The sequence below is a fragment of the Ambystoma mexicanum genome, chromosome 1q (genome assembly GCF_040938575.1).
Source record: "Ambystoma mexicanum isolate Mex_15411 chromosome 1q, UKY_AmexF1_1, whole genome shotgun sequence".
In the NCBI taxonomy this organism is placed as follows: Eukaryota; Metazoa; Chordata; class Amphibia; order Caudata; family Ambystomatidae; genus Ambystoma; species Ambystoma mexicanum.
Window position 1 is genome coordinate 297801506 of NC_090922.1, and position 7762 is coordinate 297809267.

General features: G+C 41.6%; 1 pseudogene; it reads right to left on the reverse strand.

Moving 5' to 3' along the window:
• Positions 1-231: 231 nt before the first annotated feature.
• On the reverse strand, positions 232-651 carry LOC138521246 (small ribosomal subunit protein uS10-like; annotated as a pseudogene).
• Between the last annotated feature and the right edge of the window lie 7111 nt (positions 652-7762).

Genomic DNA, 7762 nt, shown 5'->3' on the forward strand with positions numbered 1-7762 from the left:
GTCGCTGGGTCCTTTGCTTTTCTCAGTTGCAGTTGCAGATTTCGTTTCTCTGTGTTGCACTACGTTTCTGCAGAGCTGTAAGGAAGGAGAAGAAACAAAATAACATGGTCTGCATTGTGAGAATGGAGTAGTTATTAGCGCATTTCCTGGGCTGACTGGTACATTATTACAGGTGAATTATTATCATTTTTTTTTTGCTAAGTGAATAGATTTTATTGAAATTTAGGTCATTTATGCATCAGAAATGGTAACTTCCACTTCTACACCAGGTTCGATACTGATTGATGTGATCTGCTTCACAATTTCAGAAGGACTATGAAGGTCAATCAGGGCTTGTGAATTCGCATCTAGAAACGATCCCATCTCTTGGAACCTTCACCACAGGGTGTTTTTCTGGTAGTGATTCGCAGAGTCTTAGTGGGCATACAAACTGGTCCCTTGACTTTCAGGTTCTTTTCCTTTGCACCTCTAATCAGGTCAGCACACACTTTCTCGAGTGACTTTACATTGCGACTGGTCAGCGTGATTCTGATACAGTGGATTGCTGCTACTTCCTGTTCGACAGGTGCTTTGCCAGCATCTTTAATTTCCATGGCTCGATTTGTTTCCCGGCCGACTTATTCGTCCCTACAAAGACACGAACAGCAGTGAGCCAGGGGCTGACGTTAACGCTCACTGCGTGGAATTATTAAGTTGAAGATAGCGGAGTCAGAAGGTTGGACGACTGAACGGGGTAGCTAGCTGACCAGCCGACTTCACTAAGGTGTGGCGTGCCATCCTTGCTTGGCATAATAGCAGGCTGGCTAAAGCTATTTCAGGGGTTTTTTTTGTGTGCACATTTTGCGGGTGTATTGTGACTGCCGGGGTCTTTGCAGCTGTGTGTCTGCCATTAACGTGTGGTTTGTACCATCTCTGCCTGTTTCGTTGACAGTGATTTGGTGCGGGATATTTTGACACGTGAGGAAAGTTACTTCACTTTCGGAAAGACTACCTTTGCACGCCAGTGAAAGTAGTGGCTCTGCATTCCTCAAGAACTAATTAAAAGTACACTCTTTTATCTTGTCAAAAAGCCACGATCAGCTGCCGGACAGCAGAGCACAGGTGATCGCAATTTAAGAAAACTAACCAGTTGGATCTTGAATGAGTGTGGAAGCATTGTGAAGTACAGTGCTGTAGATAGCATATTTTGAAAAGGCTCGCCATATGAGTATTTCCAAGTTTCAGAACTAGCTATTGTGTCAATCCCTTTGCCATACGAACAAACAAGGGCGCTTTCCAAGGGGGTGACTGCTAGGCTGAGTCCTGTTGGCGGAGTGTGGTGCTGGGAGTGGCTTACTGTAGTTCATGGTGTTTCACATCAACACGGTAAAGGCTGTTTTCATTTACTACACTACTGTTCATTTAGTGACTCTATGCAGGTGATAAAGGAGTGCTCTGTGTGACATTGCTAGGTTACAATGTTTGTTCTCCACAGCCTCTCAAAACACTTAGACATGATGTTATGTGAAATAATGCTGGCGATGCCCCAGGAGTTGCCACTTCTTGAATCACTTCCTGTGGTGAATGTAAACTCTCCAAACACTGTAACGAATTATAGCGATTGAACAACAGGACACAGTCACAACGAAGCTCCTTCTGCCCCCAATATCGGCAGAAACCAAGGCACAGACGGCTTTATCAACTCTTAACCATATGAAGATATTAATGCTGAGGTGAGACTTGTTTTGGGAGTAATCCAAAATAAATTGGACACTCTGGGTAACCATGCAGGTTTCAGTGAAACTTTGTTTCCAACTAACCTCCCTGAAAGGTCGGATTTGTCTCAAGCCGTGTCAATTTGTCAAGAAAACTATTTAGAGGCTGTGACCGATATAGCACTGCCTTCATGCAGCAAAGGTCTAAATGGGCAAGGTAGGTCAATTAATTTGTCGCCATCTAATAGAAATATGAGAAATGAAAAGGGGGGCAGGTGGAAGGCGCTTGGAAACAAGACAAATGCTACTGGATTGCCAAAGAAATCAATAAAAGAGACAACTAGGAAAAAACTAGTGAATGCTTGCCCAGGTAAATCCCTTAAAAACCTAACCATTCCTGAGGTACTGGTGGCCAACAAATAAAAAAACAACACCAATAGAAAAACCAGAGCAGGCGGATGCTAGGACCATTGTTATTGATAATTTCTCTGAAAAAGACGATGAGGTGCCCACAGTATTGTGTCGGGAAGTAGGTATTGTAACGGGGTATGACTGTGACTGAGACAATTGAACTTCGGCCACCTGTGGAAGTGCCAATTGTACGATCCTCATATATCCAATATGACAGCATATTCAGTGTAGGAGTGTCTTCAAAGCAGTCAGAAAAAGCGGGTCGAATAGAATAACCTCTTACCTCCCTGAAAGGTCGTATTTGTCTCAAGCCGTGTCATTTTGTCAAAAAGACAGTTTAGAGGCTAAGACGAATATAACACTGCCTTCATGCAGCAAAGGTCTAAATGGGCAAGGTAGGTCAATTAATTTGTCGCCATCTAATACAAACATGAGAAATGAAAAGGGGGGCAGGAAGAAGGTGCTTGGAAACAAGACAAATGCTACTGGATTGCCAAAGAAATCAATAAAAGAGACAACTAGGAAAAACTAGTGAATGCTTGCCCAGGTAAATCCCTTAGAAACCTAACCTTTCCTGAGGTACTGGCAGCAAACAAACAAAAAAACAGCACCATTAGAAAAACCAGAGCAGGCGGTTGCTACGACCATTGTTATTGATAATTTCTCTGAAGAAGAGGAGGAGGTGCCCAAAGTATTGTTTTGGGAAGTAGGTATTGCGACAGGGGGTATGGCTATGGCTGAGACATTTGAACCTCAGCCACCTGTGGAAGTGCAAATTGTATGATCCTCATATACCCAATGTGACAGCGTATTCAGAGTCTTCAAAGCAGCCAGGAAAAGCGGGTCGAATAGAACCCGTATTTGGCCCCCCAACAAAGGAAGTCTGCTCGTGTTATATGCCGTGTAATGCAGAATAAAACAAAGTAGTGAAGCAGAAAGAGGGCATACAATGACCGTTAGTGGGGTCCTCTGTCTTTTCGACCTTCAAACCGACAGTAACAACATGTCAAAATGAAGATGTATGAAGTGTCTGATCTAAGGGCACTTATCACTATGAAGAGGTGAGGGGTTTTGAGGAGAGAGGTCCTGTGGTGTAGTTAAATTGGCCTTACCCATCCTCATTCCATATGGCGAGCAAAGCATTTTTGATTCAGGGACATAGAACGCATGAAATATCTACAATTGTGCATGATTATGAAAGTATTAACTCAGACATAATGGACATAAATGGGGTGCAATATATTCATGAGAAGGTGTGTGCGAGAGGGAGTTCTTCCCTTAAAGGTTATCATGAACAGGGTGACGTACGTCCAGCAAGATCATTTTCCATCCTGAAAGTGGCGAGGGGAAGAGATGAAAGTAATCCTTTGAGGGGGTGGTACAGGAAAAAGAGACTAAGAAGAAAATTATAATTAATAACACTCCTAAACAGCACTTCACAATGAGGAAGGGCCTTATAAAAATAAACTTGGAAAGTATCTTCTGTATTGGTGGTTGATTAATATTTAATTGACATGCGGGTCTAGGAATGGGCGGCCTTTGATCACTGTAACCCAAAGCAGGCCCATCCTTAAAGAGTACGTACACGCTTTGTCTGTAAAGCAAGTTTATTGTACAAACTATGACATCAACGAGTCAAACTAACCTGTCTCCTCGAACCACACAAAGAACACACATTTTATACAATTTACAACAGTTAAAACACTCCCAGAGGTTTTGTTATAGAGTCAACCTCCCCACACATGATTGGTTTACACTAAACCCCTCTATGAGGCCTTTCCATATTTGGTCATATCTCCATCTTCTAGTATCACCGTTTACACAACTTACAAACAATTTCAATTATCATAGGTTCCATCTAGTTAGAAACATTTACCCCTACTTGTGACACACACAGCTATTCTATGGAAATTCCACTGATGTGAAGAATATCTATTGTTGCTGGATTTATCACCCAAACATGTTGGTTTCATTCTAAACTATGCAACTTACCCTTCCAGCCCGCCCACAAGGTTCCCGACCAACACCTTGACAACTCTAATCAAAATCCATGATCTATCGGCGCTCCTTTCCCCGCAAGCAACCCGTATCAGGTTTAATTGCCCGGCCCTAAAATCCAGCTCTACCAAGTGGCTGGAATCCCCCGTGGTCAATAACAGACTCCTATATACTTAAAGAGATTGCATCTCCCCTTCACAATGCACCTAGATTATAAAAAAAAGCCTGCCTGAAACTGACCATCTGATATTCATTGCAACTGCTGCTGTCTTTCCCCAACCTTGTCAAATGCGTTTTTCAGTCACACAGAGTTCAAATGCCCAGCCCAGGTTTTCAGCCAGCACAATTCCTAAATTATCAGAGAACTCTGCGGCAAAACAGATATGTATGTTCATACTGCCCAAAGCCTATTTCCCTAGAGACCCCTATGTATGTGTACCTATACATGTATATTCAGGACTACCGCATCCCCTTACACTGATTTTCCCATTGCAAATTTCCTACCTCGCATGCACACGTAGAGCTCCTTGCTGCCGGGTTGTTAAGCGCTATGTGGCATTACACACCTATATTGCGATTATATTGTATCAGCAGTTTTGACATTTATAATGCTGCGCACATGCAATCCGAAAATGTATCAACTAAAACACATACAACACTAACAATAATGCATATCTTATTCCAATTAGCTACACTGGATTCATGCTAAATTGCCACATCATGTCAACATTGCCCTTCACCCCAGCCACCAATATGGCGCGCTGAATTCAAACTTCTCTTTACCCATGGGACCCTTATCAACTACCCCAACAGTTGTTAACCCTGTTCTCGCAAATTGCAAATTTGAGTGTTATTTCTATGCGGGATATTGAGAGCGTAGGATTCACGGATTCACAGAGAACAGATAAGGTGGTGCTTGGTCTAGAAACTAGAGTTGTTTATGAATTGTTGTTGAGAGAAGCAATAACTTTGAGACAAATTGGGTTCTTGATAACGCAAGGGGGATCGGATCCAATTAGAAAGAATGGTGACTTTTTAATGGATACGGGTAATTTTACGACTGTTACCTTTACAAATGATTAGTCAAACACAAAAAGGTATGTCAATTCTGATAAAAGGGAGATAGATCAGGGAAATGTGAATCAGGATTGGTCTTGGGTGGCTTCTTCATTAAATAACCACCATCATCTGAAGGTTTCCACTCGAAGTCTCTAGCGTCACCATGTCTCAATTTAGTGTCCTGGAATTCTAGGGGGCACGCCCACCTGTTTACAAATCCCGATGTGGGTCTCACGTTATAAAATGTTGAGTTGATTTGTATTCAGGAGTCCTATTTGATGGAATCACCTGCCTTGGGTGGGTACTCTGTGGTATCACAATATGCAATAAAAGTGCCCTCAGGGAGACCAAAGTGGGATATTTTACTATGCTGAAATCAGAGTGTGGCTTTCTAGATGTAAATAAATATGAAATCATAGAGGGTTTGTTGGGATCGGAATAAGGTACCTTTGAAAGGGGCATTCTAATGCATTTTTGCATTTGTAACATCTACTGGCATGAAGGAATTTGTCAATTGGATTATTTTTGGCCTCTTTAGTAAAATTCATCACGGAATGGATGGAGAAGCATGTTAATGGCCACGTGATTGTTCTCAGTGTTCTCAATTCTACTTGCATTCCGATAGAGGAAGAAAAAAACATAACGAGTACTGTTGCCTCGATATTTAAGGATCCTTTCACTAGTCCTTTTGATAATCCAGATAATGGAAGTAAATGGTGAAGCTGCATAAATAAGAGAGTTTGCAGCCATCGCTTTTAGCTCACTGTACTTTTCACAAAGGAGGAATATCCATTTGCATATAAGTCTTTGTCCCACCCACAAGGGCAGTCCAGCACCGAAATGCCAGGCAAACCTCCTTTGAACAAGAGTACCAACAGCAACCCCATACATGTGTGTTCAGCCTTGTTGGGCCTCATCAGTGAAGTGGAGCTGTGCCTCTCAGAGCACAGTGAGCAAGGGGTCCACGTCTAATCCAAGAGGGTACATTATCACAAAAATTGCTACGCATAATGGACTTAGGCAGGGGTTTCAATTTATACGTTTCTGATGCCGGCAGGTCTTTAGAATCCTCAGCATTTGTCACCCCTAAAACTGTGAATCTGCCGGTGTGTTGGTTGGCGTACGCCGATGACTTTTTACTGATAGATTGTACAGATAATAGATTGCAATGATTACTGGTCCCCTTTGATGTCTTCGCTAGGGAAAAAAAGATTCTGTCATTAACGAAGAGGAAAAGGAAGGCAATACTACATTGGTCTTCGAATGGCTCAACTTTGAGCAGGGTTAATTCTTTGGTTTACTTGTGGTTTCCCATTACTGGTGCCTCTGACAAAGCACACATCATCAGTTATTTGAGAGTGAAATCAGAGGCTCTCATCCCACAGATGAAACATATTAAGAATCGTTATTGCACATTTCCATTTATACCCCTAATTAAATTCTTTGAGGGGAAAGTAGGCCCGAAGCTATATATGGTATTGAGTTGTGAAAAGGTTGGGCACTGGGTTACTTAAAAGTATTGGAAGGTGTCATTTGGTGTAGGGTGCTCGGTGTCCCGAACGTCGTCCCAATAACAGCACTAAGACATGAGCTGGGCTTAAATTCAATGAAAGTTAAAGGTCAGTGGCGTATTATGCTACTATATCGGAAATGTCTGCAAGCTCCAGATAATACATTATATAGTGACATTGCTGAAATGATGGAGAAGCGACAGGTTCCAACTTTGGTGGAATGCGCTGAACGTTGCACTTTAATACTGAGGGCTAATGGCCTTTCTAATGATGATCCGGTGAATGATCCAACTAGGGTAAAAAGATCTATGCTCAACCAGGACTGGTTGCATGGTTATATTAATCAGAGTCATCTACAGAGCGAACACAAGCAGAGGGGTATTATTGCCCATTACATAGAAATATTTCCTTGTGCTAGGAAGGATTTTCTCTACTTTCATTGGAACCTGCATTTAACTGTAGAAGTGTTAAGACACAAACTTGTACAGGAGATTGGGGCAGAATGTCAATTTTGTAAGCAATGTTAAATGGTCAAAATCCATAAGCATCTACTGTTTGAGTGCCAGAGGACACAGAGATATTTGCACTTTAGGATGTTTTTTGATATTTGTATTAGTATTGATTGTGAGTCATTTTGGGAAGTATGTGTACTCAATCATCAAGCATCGCGTGTTATATCAGTGGTGAATTTTTTCAATAGTTTGAATCTAAGTGACTGAGTGATTTTGAAGTGTATTGTATGACTGATTGGGGAATTTTATGAATTGTTGGTAAAAAAACAGCTTTGAAGGAAATGTGTATTTTAATGTATGTTGGTTTTATCTGTGTGATGATATTCATGAATTGTTTATGTATTTGTTTTTATTGATTGTATTGTTAAGGTTGAATATGTTTTTAACCAATAAACAATACAAATAATTTTAAAAAACAAATCCACTTCTATGATGTAACTGCAGGGTTGTCAATGATTCACCAAGCTAAGCCCAGGAGGGTTGGATGCTTTCCTTCAGACTGCACCCCTACAAACAGACATGGGGAGGGGAGGAGACCGGTGAAAAGGCAGAAGTGTGCTTGCACTACTTTCCAAGG